Here is a 15,755-nt window from a genome sequence, read left to right on the forward strand (position 1 = left end):
GGAATCCCCTCGGTCTCTACTCGAAGCAGAGGAGGTAGAAGTTTTATCGGGGGAAAGGCATAAATCAGCTCATAATGCCGCCCAGGGATCTTTGGACCTGGCCACAAACCTCGGTACCTTCCGATTGAGTTGAGAAGCCAGGAGATCCACATCAAGCATGCCCCATCTCAGGCAAAAGAGTTGAAAAACCTCCGGATGTAGCGAACATTCCCCTTGGTTCAGCATCTGACGACTTAGGTAATTGGCCTGCCAATTTTCTACGCCTGGAATGTACACGGCCGATAGAGCCGGCACGTGCCGCTATGCCCACCTCAGGATGTGAGCGACCTCCAATGCTGCAGCTGACCTCCTTGTTCCTCCTTGATGGTTGACATACACCACCGCCGTGGAATTGTCCGATTGGATCCTGAGAGGCACCGCCTGATCGCCCGAAGTTCCAGCACATTGATCGGCAGGCGGGATCCTTCTGCCGTCCAGCGACCCTGTGCTGACTGTATTCCCCAAACTCCCCCCCAACCGGTCAGGCTTGCGTCCGTCGTGACTAGCGTCCAATGAAAAAGGAAGGAACGACTTCCCAGACCAAAGGGCCGGAGACCTCCGCCACCAGATCAGGGAATCCCTGACTTGCTGGCTCAACCGAATTTGACAATCCAGAGACAATGGAGATTTGTCCCATTTGGACAGGGTCTTCTTTTGCAAGACTCGAGTGTGGAATTGAGTACACGGTATAGCCTCGAAAGTGGCTACCATGAGACCCAGGACTTGCATGCAGAAACGCAGCGACGACCACTTGCGGGACGCCAACAGCTTTGCAGCCTGAAGAGTCTGTAGTTTGTCCGAAGGGAGAAAAACTCTTGCCTCCGAGGAGTCCAGAACCCAACGAACTGCCGAAGAGTCTGACTGACGATCGCCACATCCTCCTCTAATTCTGAGGTGGAAGCTGCTCTCAGAAGGAGGTCGTCCAGGTAGCCCACGATTGTGATTCCTCGCTGTCTCAGCAAAGCCAGAATCGGGGCAAGCATATTGGTGAAAACCCTAGGTAGAGCTACAAAATTGGTAGTGGTCGTCCCAGACAGCAAACCGCAGAAACCTCTGATGCCTGATGCATATGGGAACATGTAAGTATGCATCCTTGATGTCCAGGGACGCCAGAAAATCCCCCGGATGGAGTGCAGCGACCACTGAGCAAACTGATTCCATCCTGAACATTTGCACCTTCACAAAGCTGTTGAGGGCCTTGAGGTCCAGGATCGGACGGACCCCTTCCTTCTTTGGGACTACAGACAAATTGGAGTAGAAGCCCTGAAACTGTTCCTGCGACGGCACCGGCACTATCACTCCGTGCAGCAGCAGGTCCTGCACTGCCCCAAACAAGGCTTCCTGACGAGCCGGAAGAAGATGAAGGTTGGAGGGAAAAAAACCTGTTTGGTGGACAAGAAAGAAACTCTATCTTGTATCCTGATGAAACCACTTTGCAGACCTACTGGTCTGAAAGCAGGGGGCAAACCTTCATGTTGTCCTAGATTTTTTCGACTTGCAAAACCAGGGAAGCTTTTGTTCCTCAGCGGACACCTTGTCAGTCTGGGAACGCTTACCTGCCGATCCAGGCAGACGAAAAAAAAACGCTTCTGAGCGGAAAAGGAGGGCCCTGGCCTATGGCGTGGCTCCTTACCTTTTTTGGATTGTGGGAGGAATGTACTCTTACCCCCAGTAATATTTTTAATAATGTCATCCAGCGAGGCTCCAAAGAGCCTCTCTCCCTGGAAAATCAGGCGACGTAGCACCACAGCAGATACTGAGGCTCTAGAAAGCAAGGGGGCCATATCTAAGGCCGCATCACAGACATACTTAAGGCCATGCACCAACTGGGCTGCCAGGGAGGCCTGTTGCTTTTCCAACTCACGGTGCAACAATTTTGACCATTCAGTAAGCGTCTGGGTCACCAGGGCCGTAGCCAACACTGGCCGCAATGCTGACCCCACCACCGTAAACACGGACCGGGCAACTGCCTCGGCCCTCCTATCGGCAGGGTCCTTAAAAGCAGGGGTCCCCTCCACTGAAAACGTGGTTACCTTATTTAACCTGGATACCGGTGGGTCCACAATCAGGGGAGATGTCCATTTTTTCAGGAAATTCTCCTCAAAGGGGTAACGCACCGCCATGCGTTTTGGGACCGAAAAGGCCCGCTGCGGGCATTCCCATTCTTTGTAGATACATTTATCAAAATAGGTCATGTAGGGAAAGACCTTAGCCATGCGGGCCAGCTTGTGAAACCCAAAAGGAGCCGAGACCTCTGTAGATGCCCCCGCCGTATCCTCCATTTTTAGGGTATCCCGCACTGCTGTTATAAGCGCTCCTAAAGCGCCCTTTCCTGCGCTGACCCGGACACAAAATCATCCTCACTGCCCGAACGGTCCTGGTCCGCATCCTCTGAACAGGGGCCGGTTGCCACAGCAAGATCTGAGTCTGAATCAGAGCTTTCCCCAGAAGACGTGGGGGGGGAGGGGACATTTTTTACCCCCCTTGTGCCCGCACGCCACTAAAAAGTCCACCCTCCTAGCTGCCACAGACTAAGGGGCCCCCGTAGGACTCACCACCCAGACCGAGGTAATGTGCTGTGCTGCCGTCCGCTCTCCCTTACAAGGTGCTCTGTGTGATTTGCGCCATTCCAGAAGGAAATCCCCCAGCGCTAGAGGAAAAAACAAGCTGAGACTACTAGAAAATGGCCGCCAGCCGCCTCAGCACGCTTGAGGGCTCTGGCAAAATGGCCACTGAACTTTGAACTGAGGTAAAGAAAAATGGCCGCGACCACGCACCCCTTCCGCATGGCGGTCTCCCACAATTGTACCTCAAACACCCCCAAGGCCCAAATATAGGGAAGAGACAAGTGGACCCCACAGCACAGCCCCCTGTCCAGACTCGGAGCCCCCCTTGGAGGATCCCCGGTCAGTCACACAGCAGACCCAAGCATGGGGAGGAGGGAAAGATGGGGAGAGAAGAAGGGGAGAGTGAGAGATCCCCTATTCGAACCTCCCAGGGAATGCCCAGCTGCTCCATCTTGCCGAGACAGGTAGGACCATACTTACCCCTCCTGTGGGGACTGCTGGACGCATTCCACGGACAGACCCATAACCCGAGCAGTACGGGGTGGCTGTCGGCCACGGCACAATGTGACTCGGACAGCAGTAGCCCGGTCATATGTGTGCCCCGGAGCATATAGCTTGCCAGCCATCCCTGGATCAGAAGGGGCATGTCATGGCCGACCCAGCGCATAGCTAGGACCCGCTCACACTCGATGGCCAGGCTGGGTAGACTACCAGGATCTATATTATCCAGCCTGTCAACCAGCCCGGCTGTTGATTTTAGATCACAGGAATCAAAAGAAAAGAAAGAGACAAAAAATCTCCAGGACCAATGGTCTCCACCGGGAGCCAGGTCCTTCTCCTACACTAGGCAGAAAAAAACTGAGCTGCTGGATGCAGTTTGAGGGGTTATAGCCAGTAGGACCGCCCCCTGGGTGGTACTGTGCAGTTTTGCTGTTTTTACATGTTCTGCCTAGTCCTCTCCTGAAGGTAGCGATATAACCATAAGGTCAAGATTTAAAGTGCTGTGTCCGTCAATGAACGAAAGAGAAATATTATGTACCTTCCTATCTATTTACTAATGCTAGCAGCATAAGGATTAAAAATGGTTAATGTTGATTTAGAGAGAAACTTAGTTGCCTTGCAAATATGTGACAAAAGATTCTCCTCAGCAGTGGCGTACTAAGGGGGGGGCGTGCCGCACCAGGTGCCACACACTGGGAGGGGGTGTCAAGCTGGCCCCCCCCCCTCCGTAAATGAAAGTAGAGACAGCCCCTCCATGGGTTTAACATTGCGTGGTCATGTTGATAGAAAATACATGAAGTGCGGAGCAGGTAGTGGCTTGGCAGGGGGAGGGAGGGGGGAGTTTGAGCTGCACCCAAGCCAGTCGGCACATCTGGGACCGGTGCAACGATCCCCTTCTCTCACGGCTCTGATCAGTCTCGGGCAGCGGCTGTCAGCCGAGCAGAGAAGCCGCCTCCTCCTTTATGTGTTATGTTTTTACTGTGTTTTATGTGTTTATGTGTTTACTGTGCTCTGCATCCAGGAGGGGGAGGCGGCTTCTCTACTCGGCTGACAGCCGCTGCCCGAGACTGATCAGAGCCGTGAGAGAAGGGGATCGTTGCTCCGGTCCCAGATGTGTGACTTGCTCGGGTGTAGCTCGCACCCCCCCCCCCCCGCCAAGCCACTACCTCGGGCTCTCTGTGGTGTGTGTTCTGAGACTGAGCCTGGTACATTATGGGTCTGAAGGGGGGGTCTGTATTGTAGGAAGGGGGAGGGTCTGTATTGTAGGAAGGGGGGGGTCTGTATTGTAGGAAGGGGGGAGTCTGTATTGTAGAAAGGGGGTCTGTATTGTAGGAAGGGGGGTCTGTATTGTAGCAAGGGGGGGTCTGTACTGTAGGGGGGGTCTTCACTGTAGCGGGGGTCTGCACTGTAGCGGGGTTCTGCACTGTAAGGGGGTCTGTACTGTAGCAGGGGTCTGTACTGTAGGGGGCCTGTACTGTAGCGGGGGCCTGTACTGTAGGGGGGTCTGCACTGAAAACCTGCTCTGCCCTTCAGACCTATTTTTTCATTAAAGTGGTTAACAATATCTGGTAAGCGCATTCCCTCAGTAGAGCACATCGGGTGAAACTTAATGGTGGAGGCTGCATTTATCATCAGGACTGATTGCATTATCACCTATTGAAGTTTTCTGTGAAGTTAATCTCTTATGAACTGTGCTCACCTCATTGTGTCAATCAAGCAACACAAATTCCTCACATCATTTCCACAATTCTTTATCACTTTTGCATTTTTTCAAGGACTTTTTACTGGTGGTTTATTATACTCACTGTAGATATCATTACCAGAGATTGATTGCTATTCCTATCCTATTGAGTGTTTAATTTAGCAATATCACCCTCCATTTGGGATCATCCTTAGCTGAGGTGTCCCAATTGCTAGGAGGTTTCACATAGGCGATTCACCTTACTAGTGCCCTCTTTCACATTTTTTATCCACTGCACAGTATATATTTATATAATGTGTTCTCAGAGGAACAGCTTTGCATATTAAGTATTTTTATTTTATGTAATTATTCATTAATATTGCTTAATTTATTGGTGCGGAAACACACACCACTTTTTTATCCAGAGGTGCAAGGGCTGTGTAATGTAAAGGGGTGCAGGGTGCTGTGGAATGTAAAGGGGTCCAGAGGTACAAGGGCTGTGTAATGTAAAGGGGTCCAGAGGTGCAGGGTGCAGTGTAATGTAAAGGGGTCCAGAGGTACAATGGCTGTGTAATGTAAAGGGGTCCAGAGGTACAAGGGCTGTGTAATGTAAAGGGTGCAGTGTAATGTAAAGGGGTCCAGAGGTGCAGGGTGCTGTGTAATGTAAAGGGGTCCAAAGGTGCAGTGTAATGTAAAGGGGTCCAGAGGTGCAGGGTGCTGTATAATGTAAAGGGGTCCAGAGGTAAAGGTTGCAGTGTAATGTAGGGAAAGGAAGTCACCGCTCCAGGTGGATATGCTACGCAATCAAGAACCTCTCAGGAAACCGAGGGTGCTGGCAATGCACTAGGCAAATGATAGAAACTTCAAAAGAATGGACAGCCGCTCTCCAAAAAAACTCTTGAGTTGCCTTTATTTGTAAAATCAATAGAAAATGCACCACAGAAAAGCAGAACAACCTACGCGTTTCACACTGCCACAGTGCTTATTCATGGCCATGAATAAGCACTCAGACAGTGTGAAACGTGTAGGCTATTCTTTTTCCATTTTTTGCTGCTTTTCTGTGGTGCATTTTCTATTGATTTTACAAATAAAGACAACTCAAGAGTTTTTTTGGAGTGCTGCTGTCCATCATTTTGAAGTTTCTATCAAGTGCTGTGTAATGTAAAGGGGTCCAGAGGTGCAGGGTGTTGTGTAATGTAAAGGGGTCAAAAGGTGCAGTGTAATGTAAAGGGGTCCAGAGGTGCAGGGTGCTGTGTAATGTAAAGGGCTCCAGAGGTGCAGGGTGCTGTGTAATGTAAAGGGGTCCAGAGGTACAAGGGCTGTGTAATGTAAAGGGGTGCATGGTGCTGTGTAATGTAAAGGATCCAGAGGTACAAGGGCTGTGTAATGTAAAGGGGCCCAGAGGTGCAGGGTGCTGTGTAATGTAAAGGGGTCCAGAGGTGCAAGGTGCAGTGTAATGTAAAGGGGTCCAGAGGTGCAAGGTGCAGTGTAATGTAAAGGGGTCCAGAGGTGCAGCATGCTGTGTAATGTAAAGTGGTACAGAGGTGCAGGGTGCTGTGTAATGTAAAGGGGTCCAGAGGTACAAGGGCTGTATAATGTGTGTGAAGGGGTCCAGAGGTGCAGGGTGCTGTGTAATGTAAATTGGTCCAGAGGTACAAGGGCTGTATAATGTGAAGGAGTCCATAGGTGCAGGGTGCTGTGTAATGTAAAGGGGTCCAGAGGTAAAATGGCTGTGTAATGTGAAGGGGCCCAGAGGTGCAGTTGTGGAGAGGGGGTACACAGAATTGACAAAAAGATATTGAAGGATATAGGGGGCACAGTGGGGTGTTTTTACAATTTAAGGTGGGGGGGGGGGGGGTGCCAGATATAGGATCTGCCCCGGATGCCAAATGCTCTAGGTACGCCCCTGCTCCTCAGAGGCCTTGTTCAAACAGTACAATCCTAGAAACTGTGAAGTCAACTAAAATAAAATAATACCAGTTCCACATATTGCTTGACAGTGGTTTTCATTAACTGGTTGACCCAGATAGCAAAAATAACTTTCCACAAATGTGTGGCAGTGTTCAATTGTAAGCCTGTTAAAGTGGAGGTTCACCCTAAAACAATTATCTAACATTACATCCAGCATACTAACGACAAGTAAAGTATGCAAGTACTGTATGTTTTTTGTCCCGCCGTACATACCGTTATATTGTTATTTTCCCCCCGGCTTCCGCGTTCTGATTCCCACGAGACTGGGCGTTCCTATTGAGAGGTTAGATGATTGACGTCTGGTGAAAAACTTCCCATGGCGCACAAGGCGCGTCACCAGTTTTCCGTAAATAGCTGACCTGCGAGTCGGCTCTATATGGCGCCTGCGCAGTCAGCTCTACACGGCGGGCGCAGGCGCCGTATAGAGCCGAATAGAGCCGACTCGCAGGTTGGCTATTTACGAAAAACTGGTGACAAGCCTTGTGCGCCATGGGAAGTTTTTGACCAGATGTCAATCATCTAACCTCTCAATAGGAACGCCGAGTCCCGCGGGAATCAGAACCCGGAAGCCGGGGGGGGAAATAACAATATAACGGTATGTACGGCGGAAAAAAAAATACCTGCATACTGTACATGTCGTTAGTATGCTGGATGTAATGTTAGATAATTGTTTTAGGGTGAACCTCCACTTTAACTTGCTTCACATTCTCACTGGCAAGTTGTATACTTGCACAACACTTGAAGCACAAGTTCTAGTTGACACTTTGTAGCAAATTTGCGTGGCGAGTCTCTGGCAAGAGCAAAGTTGCAGTGGTGAGTACACAGCAAGAGCTCTGCAAGTTTACAGCATGAAAATTCAGCCACAGTGAGCTCTCTGGTGGGATGACTATTTCACAACATAATTGAACAAGAATTTGTAGCAGATTTTCAGAATGTTTGAAAAGAAAATTGATCTGGAGTCATGCAATGCAGACTTGCTGCAATTGCGCAAAAAACTTGTGAAGCCTGGCAAGACTAGCAATAGCTTAGCAAGTCATTTTCAAACTTGCAGCACAATTGCTTGCTATCTGAGTGATGCAATATTCTGTTATTGATGAAAGCTTCAAATATTTCTGCTCATGTGGGTACACTCTGCCACCCAGGGATGAATTTATTTGCAGCTCAATGTGACTGGTACATTGCCGTCAAGATACATGGAATTCAACAGTGCTTCAAACTTGCAAAGCACAGGTGCTCCCTAGCCAGGACCAGCTATAACCTATAAGCACCACCCTTCATTTTCCTTGCCAAAGTATTTTATTGAATTAATATGATAATCACGTACAAATCTTGTGTTATACAAGTTGTAATAAGTTATCCAACTTACAACAGGTTTGAAAAAAAAAAAACTTCATGGTCCACTATATATGTACCGATAAGTAAATTATATAAACTCAACAGAAAATAGAAAAGTAAATGAATCATTACATCAAGATATTCATGACTGTAGTTGGAAATACTATTTATCATATAAATTGTTTTACTTGGACCTGGAATATTGAAGTATAATTATGTAAAGCAGTACTTTATTGCTGTTTAAATAAAATGAGTTATAAAATAAAAATAAATAAAAATAAAAGGATAGACAAAAAAAACTAAATAAGAAAGGATAGGATAGGATAGTAGGAAAATAGAGAAGGAAGTGTAGAAGTCCACTGAGATGGTTCGAGTAAGTTGGCCTACAGTCTGAGGGTTTGAACAGAACACTATAATGTTCACAATAATGAGTAGGGTAACACCCAAGCTCTAGAAATTTGGTTTTGCAAGTCATTTATTACCAAATGAATCTTTTAGCTACCATGGCATAAGAATTGAGTTGTCGCGGAATGATGGAAGGTGATAATTAATCCAAGGGTTCCAGATTTTTTCAAAGACTGGAATTTGATCCCTTTCTATAGCTAGCATTTTGGTGTGAGACATGAAGTCATTTACTCTACGTATGTTCTCGGATATCTCCAGGTTAGGAGTCCTCCATGCCCTTGCTATTGTTTGCTTAGCTGCCATAAGAAGTTGAGTGAGAAGTTTGAATTGCTTATGTGTAATGAGATCCGGTTTTAGGTTGAGCAAGGCTGTGGCTGGGTCTGGTTGCACAGTGAGACCTAATATTCTGGAAGCGGTTTCAAATACCTTTTCCCAATATATTTGTACTAACGGGCAGAACCACCAAATATGTAAGTGGGTGCCTGGATCAGGACAGCCCCGGAAGCATTGGTCTGTTTGGTTTGGCGTAAATTTGGCCAACCTGGAGGGAACAAGGTACCAACTAGTTAAAATTTTGTAGTTGGTTTCTACTAGGGTTGTCCCGATACCACTTTTTTAGGACTGAGTACAAGTACCGATACTTTTTTTCAAGTAGTCGCCGATACTGAATACCGATACTTTTTTTTAAATGTGTCCCCAAATGCAGCCATGTTGCCCACAAATGCAGCCATGTCTCCCCACAAATGCAGCCATGTCCCCCCCATATGCAGCCATGTCCCCCCCATATGCAGCCATGTCCCCCCCATATCCAGGCAGCATGTCTCCCCCCCATGCAGCCATGTCTCCCCCCATGCAGCCATGTCTCCCCCCATGCAGCCATGTCTCCCCCCATGTAGCCATGTCTCCCCCCCATGCAGCATGTCTCCCCCCCATGCAGCATGTCTCCCCCATGTAGCCATGTCTCCCCCCCCATGCAGCATGTCTCCCCCATGTAGCCATGTCTCCCCCCCATGCAGCATGTATCCCCCCCCCATGCAGCCATGTCTCTCCCCCATGCAGCATGTCTCCCCCATGTAGCCATGTCTCTCCCCCATGCAGCATGTCTCCCCCATGTAGCCATGTCTCCCCCCCATGCAGCATGTCTCCCCCATGTAGCCATGTCTCTCCCCCATGCAGCATGTCTCCCCCATGTAGCCATGTCTCCCCCCATGCAGCATGTCTCCCCCATGTAGCCATGTCTCCCCCCCATGCAGCATGTCTCCCCCATGTAGCCATGTCTCCCCCCCATGCAGCATGTCTCCCCCATGTAGCCATGTCTCTCCCCCATGTAGCCATGTCTCTCCCCCATGTAGCCATGTCTCCCCCCATGTAGCCATGTCTCCCCCATGTAGCCATGTCTCTCCCCCATGTAGCCATGTCTCCCCCCCATGCAGCATGTCTCCCCCATGAAGCCATGTCTCTCCCCCATGCAGCATGTCTCCCCCATGTAGCCATGTCTCCCCCCCATGCAGCATGTCTCCCCCATGTAGCCATGTCTCCCCCCCATGCAGCATGTCTCCCCCCCTGCAGCATTTCTCCCCCATGTAGCCAGCCATGTCTCCCCCCATGTAGCCAGCCATGTCTCCCCCCATGTAGCCAGTCATGTCTCCCCCCATGTAGCCAGCCATGTCCCGCTTACCTGTCCTGCATCCCCGCTACCGTCGACAGTCAGTGTAATACGCGCGCCGTTCCATTACAGCTTTGAATAGCTGTAATGATTGGCCATGTCTCCCCCCCATGCAGCATGTCTCCCCCATGTAGCCATGTCTCTCCCCCATGTAGCCATGTCTCCCCCCATGTAGCCATGTCTCCCCCATGTAGCCATGTCTCTCCCCCATGTAGCCATGTCTCCCCCCCATGCAGCATGTCTCCCCCATGTAGCCATGTCTCTCCCCCATGCAGCATGTCTCCCCCATGTAGCCAGCCATGTCTCCCCCCATGTAGCCAGCCATGTCCCGCTTACCTGTCCTGCATCCCCGCTACCGCCGACAGTCAGTGTAATACGCGTGCCGTTCCATTACAGCTTTGAATAGCTGTAATGATTGGCCATGTCTCCCCCCCATGCAGCATGTCTCCCCCATGCAGCATGTCTCCCCCATGTAGCCATGTCTCTCCCCCATGTAGCCATGTCTCCCCCCATGTAGCCATGTCTCCCCCATGTAGCCATGTCTCTCCCCCATGTAGCCATGTCTCCCCCCATGCAGCATGTCTCCCCCATGTAGCCATGTCTCTCCCCCATGCAGCATGTCTCCCCCATGTAGCCATGTCCCCGCTACCGCCGACAGTCAGTGTAATACGCGCGCCGTTCCATTACAGCTTTGAATAGCTGTAACGATTGGCGCTGCATATAGACACTCCCCCTCGCTCGGGATTGGACAGTTCACCCGAGCAAGGGGGAGTGTCTATACGCGGCGCCAATCATTACAGCTATTCAAAGCTGTAATGGAACGGCGCGCGTATTACACAGTCAGTCGGCGGTAGCGGGGATGCGGCGTAACGGCATTGGCGGCGGCGGCGGTGGCGGCGGCGGCGGCGGCGGGGGGGGAGTATTCTATTCTGGTATCGGGGGTATTTGCGGGAGTACGAGTACTCCCGCAAATACTCGGAATCGGTCCCGATACCGATACTAGTATCGGTATCGGGACAACCCTAGTTTCTACCACCAGGATATTTGGTGAGGAGGATTTTGTTGCAGACCAGATTTTGGACCAATCAGCCATATCAAATGTTCTTTCCAGGTCCTCATCCCATTTACGTGCATAAGGTGGTTTATCTAAACCAGGGTAAATAGAAATGTGGGAATATATAGAAGATATTATACCTCTTAAATGAGCGTCTTTCACGCATGCTGATTCAAAAATCGTAATTTGGGATAGAGAGATATCAGTGTTTAACAAAGGTGTGTAAAAATGTTTGATTTGGAGGTATCTAAAAAGTTCAGAATTTGGTAAGTTATAGGTGTCACAAAGGGTAGGAAATGTGTGAAAGGATGTTGAAGAAGTTAGAGAATTGTCATTCTGATTGCATTAATTTTACCTATCCATGAGATCGGGAGATGTGTCCATTGTTGTAAAAGTTTTGTAATTTGTTGAGGAGTGGGGGATAGTTTGCTACAAAAAGATCTGAATATGAGGCTGTTAGGTGAACCCCTAAATAGGGGATTGACCTCTCAGTCCATATAAAAGGGAGTGCATTTTTGGCCAAGAGTCTGATTCTATTTCGGAGAGGGATAGATCTAGGGTTCTGGATTTTTGGGGATTTATTGTAAGTCCTGAAATCATCGCAAATTTGTCTAGAATGGACAGGAGGCTAGGTCCGGAAACTTGTGGGGATGACAGAAATAGGAGTATGTCATCTACAAATAGACATAATTTATGATGGTATCCAGCAGTTTCAATACCTGTGATTGTCGGGTCTGTGTGAATTTGTTGGGCTAAAGGTTCTACTAGGAGGGCGAATAGGACGGGGGAGAGTGGGCATCCCTGGTGAGTTCCTCTTTCTATTCTAAATGGATTTGATTTATAGCCTGCATATTTAATGTATGCAATAGGTTTGTTATAAAGCGCTTCGATCCATGTTAAGAAGTGGGGGCCAAAACCCCATCTTTGCAATGTGTAGTGAAGGTAAGGCCATGATATGGAGTCGAAAGCCTTTTTTATATCAAGGGATAGGAAACAAGAGGGTATTTGATGGGTTTTAGCTATTTGAGCTAGCAATACTGCCCTACGGACATTGTCACCCGCCTGGCGCATTGGCATGAAACCTACCTGGTCTTTGTTGATAAGCTTATCTATTACATTATTTAGTCTTTTGGCTAATATTTTGGCAAAAATTTTGATATCTAAGTTCAGGAGTGAGATTGGATGGAAATTCGTACATAAGGTATCGTCAGTGAGAGGTTTAGGGATCATGCAAACGATGGCCGTCAAAGTTTCTTGTCTAAAGGATTTAGACATTAAAACCTTCCGCTAAGATTGGTGATAACGTGTCTGTATAAGTTCTGTAATATAAGGAGTAGCAGCCATCTGGGCCTGGTCTCTTATTTAATTTTAGGTCTTTGATAGCCTCTGAGACATCATCAGGTGTAATGTTACCTTCTAATAAATTCTTTTGGTCAAGGGAAAGTTCTGGTAAGTTTATATCGGAGAAAAATGTATCTGCTGTTTTCGGGTTGAAATTATTAGATGATGTATATAATGAGGTCAGATGGGAATGACATTTCTGAACTATTTTGGTAGGGTTGCTCGTGTAAACACCTTTTGCCAGTTTTAATTGGATTGGTTTAAAGGGTTTGTTCAAGGAATTAAGCGTACATGCAAGGTAGGTACCCAATTTATTGGATTTCATTAAATAGTTATGTCTTGATCGTTTGTAGGATTTTTCCACTGCTTCAGTTAGAAATAAGTCATATGCAACACAAGTTTTGTCTAAACAGGGTTTTGTTAATGGTGATGGGTTGTCCTGATGGGATATAAAGGCAGTATTAAACTCCATTTCCAGTTAACGCGCAAGGGTTTTCCGTTCGTGTTTGAATATGGCTGATTGTTTCTTAATTGTATTACGTATAACTGGTTTGTGGGCTTCCCAAAGAGTTAATATATTCATTTCTGGAATAGTATTGAGTGAGATATCATCTTTAATGGCTTGTTCAATGTTTTGGCGATAAGATGGGTGTTTGAGTAGGATGTCTGGGAGGTTCCATGTAGGGTCGTGGCCTTTGGGTAATGCTGATTTAATAAACGTGATTACTGTATTATGGTCGGACCATGGGATAAAGATTATATCTGCTGTAATAATTTCAGGGAGCTTACCTATAGTTAGGAATATGTGATCAATCCTTGAATATGTTTTATGAGGGTGGGAATAGTATGTATATCTACATTTAGTGGGATTACCTTCTCTCCATGAATCTACCAAATTATATTTGAATAAAAGTTGTAAAAAATAAATTTAAAATACATTTAAATATATTGAGATGGTGTGTACGGGGATTTATCCAGAAATGGGAGGAGGAGGACCTGGTTAGAATCTCCACACAGTATAACTGTACCTGTTTTATGGTCATTCACGACTTGTAGTAAATGTGACAAATGAATTTGGTTGCTTATTTGGTGCATAGTATGAAACTACAGTTATTGCAATGTCCATAATATGGCCTGTGAGAATCAAGTAGCGTCCTTCAGGATCTTTTATTTGGGATTGGAGAGTAAATGGGGTAGAACGATGAAAGGCTATGAGTGTCCCCCGATGCTTGGAGGTAGCCGAAGCCGTGTAGGTTTGCGGATAAAAATGGGACATAAATTTGGGCGTGGAAGTACTCGTGAAGTGGGTCTCTTGCAGGCAAACTTTCTGGCATGAATTGCACGGAAGGCCTAGGTACATTTCTGGGGAATGTTTAGTCAGGGACAGAAGGCCTAATCCTCAAAAACCTGGCGCAACGTAACTTTTTCCATATAAGTTACACCGCCGCAAAATCTCTAACTAAGTGCCCGATCCACAAAGCACTTACCTAGAAATTTTGAGCGGTGTAACTTAAATCCGGCTGGCGCAAGGCGTTCCTCTTCTCCCGCGCCGGCCGTACTGCGCATGCTCGTGACGTCATTTTCCCGACGTGCATAGCGCGAAATTACGTTACGTCAGGCTTTGTGGATTGCGACGGGACAATAAAGTTGCGTCGGGTAAAAAAAAAGATACGGCGCCCAAAAAAAAAAAAAAATTTTAAAAAAATCGCGTCGTGAGCAAGAAAGGTCTGTTTTTACAAGGTGTAAACAGTTTACACCTTGTAAAAGCAGCCCTAATTTTGCGTTTGCAAAATAAAACTTACGGAGAAAAAACGAAGCTGAAAAGCTTCGTGGATCTCCGTAAGTCCTAATTTTCATACCCGAGGCGGCATTTCGACGCAAAATGCCCCCAGCGGCGGATGCGGTACTGCATCCTAAGATCCGACAGTGTAATTCAATTACACATGTCGGATCTACGTCCTAACTATGGAAAACTGATTCTGTGGATCAGTTCCATAGTTAGGACCAGGGATACGACGGAGTAACAGCAGTTCAACCCTGTCGTATCTCTTTTGATGATTTGGCCCAGAATGTTTAATGGTGCCATGGTAGCTGAATAGACAAAGGGGACTTACCCATTACCAAGTTATTCAGGTCAATCGATACGATCCAAGTGGTCTCAGAGAGAGAAGAAGAGAGAGGAATGGAGATGAGTACTAGAGTAAGAAAAAGGAACAGAATACTAATGGTTAGAGAAAATAATGTATAGATCAACATAAAGACACATTTAAGTGTTTCCCGCGAGAGGGAGCAAAGATCACCCACTGGGGAAAAGGTGCTTCCGTCAGACTTCCACATATTATTTGTGGCCAAATGAGGGAGGCAGAGCAGGACACATGGATCTCCCGTTCAAGGGGGGAGAGCCATCTGAAAAAAACATCACATTGATGTGTAATACTGTAAACTTTGCAATATATAACAAGAACTATAAGTGTTAGAGTTAACTATATTAGGGGAGGGACGGTACGGGAAATAATGAGATAAAGAGCTAGCATCTGATTGCCCCAAGATACCCTGGTGGGGAGGCAACATAAACTAAAGGAGTGGTAAGAAGGCATAAGGGTAGAGCAGGGTCGGGAAAACCCCCAATGTTAATATTGAGGGTATAACTAAAGTTCTAACAGGGAGAGGTAATGCTAAAAAAGTATAATACTGTCTGTTGCTATATAAAACTTCTTATTGACGGTCTAGGGTCAGCCGAGTTTTAACAATTAGAACAAATAGAACAAGTAGGACCTATGTCCTTAACAATTCTTATGAATGCCAAGAGGCCTTGTACATATGCCCCTTATGTAGGTCAAGGAAGGTTATAATAATTAGCACTAGAATACTCACTGTAGAAATAGTAAACAATCCTGGAATTTTAGCTGAAATAAAGAAAAATTAAGCAAATATTGAGCATGCAATTCTGGAAAGAAAAAGGAAACTGTTTATATAACAGAACTTATTATTATGTATCAGAGCACTAGTGGGTGCAGTGTATTGCCCAACAAGTCTTTAAAAAGACTAATAGCAGGGTAAGGAATGAGCCAAATGTTCAGTTTTAGAATTTCTTTCAATCCATTGAATCCTCTTTCCTGAGGAGGTCATGCGTAGCGATCTCTCTTGTGGGATGGATGGTTTCCATTTCTCAGGTTGGATTGAGAATGATTTACT

This window comes from Rana temporaria, chromosome 2, assembly GCF_905171775.1.
Source record: "Rana temporaria chromosome 2, aRanTem1.1, whole genome shotgun sequence".
Taxonomy (NCBI): Eukaryota; Metazoa; Chordata; class Amphibia; order Anura; family Ranidae; genus Rana; species Rana temporaria.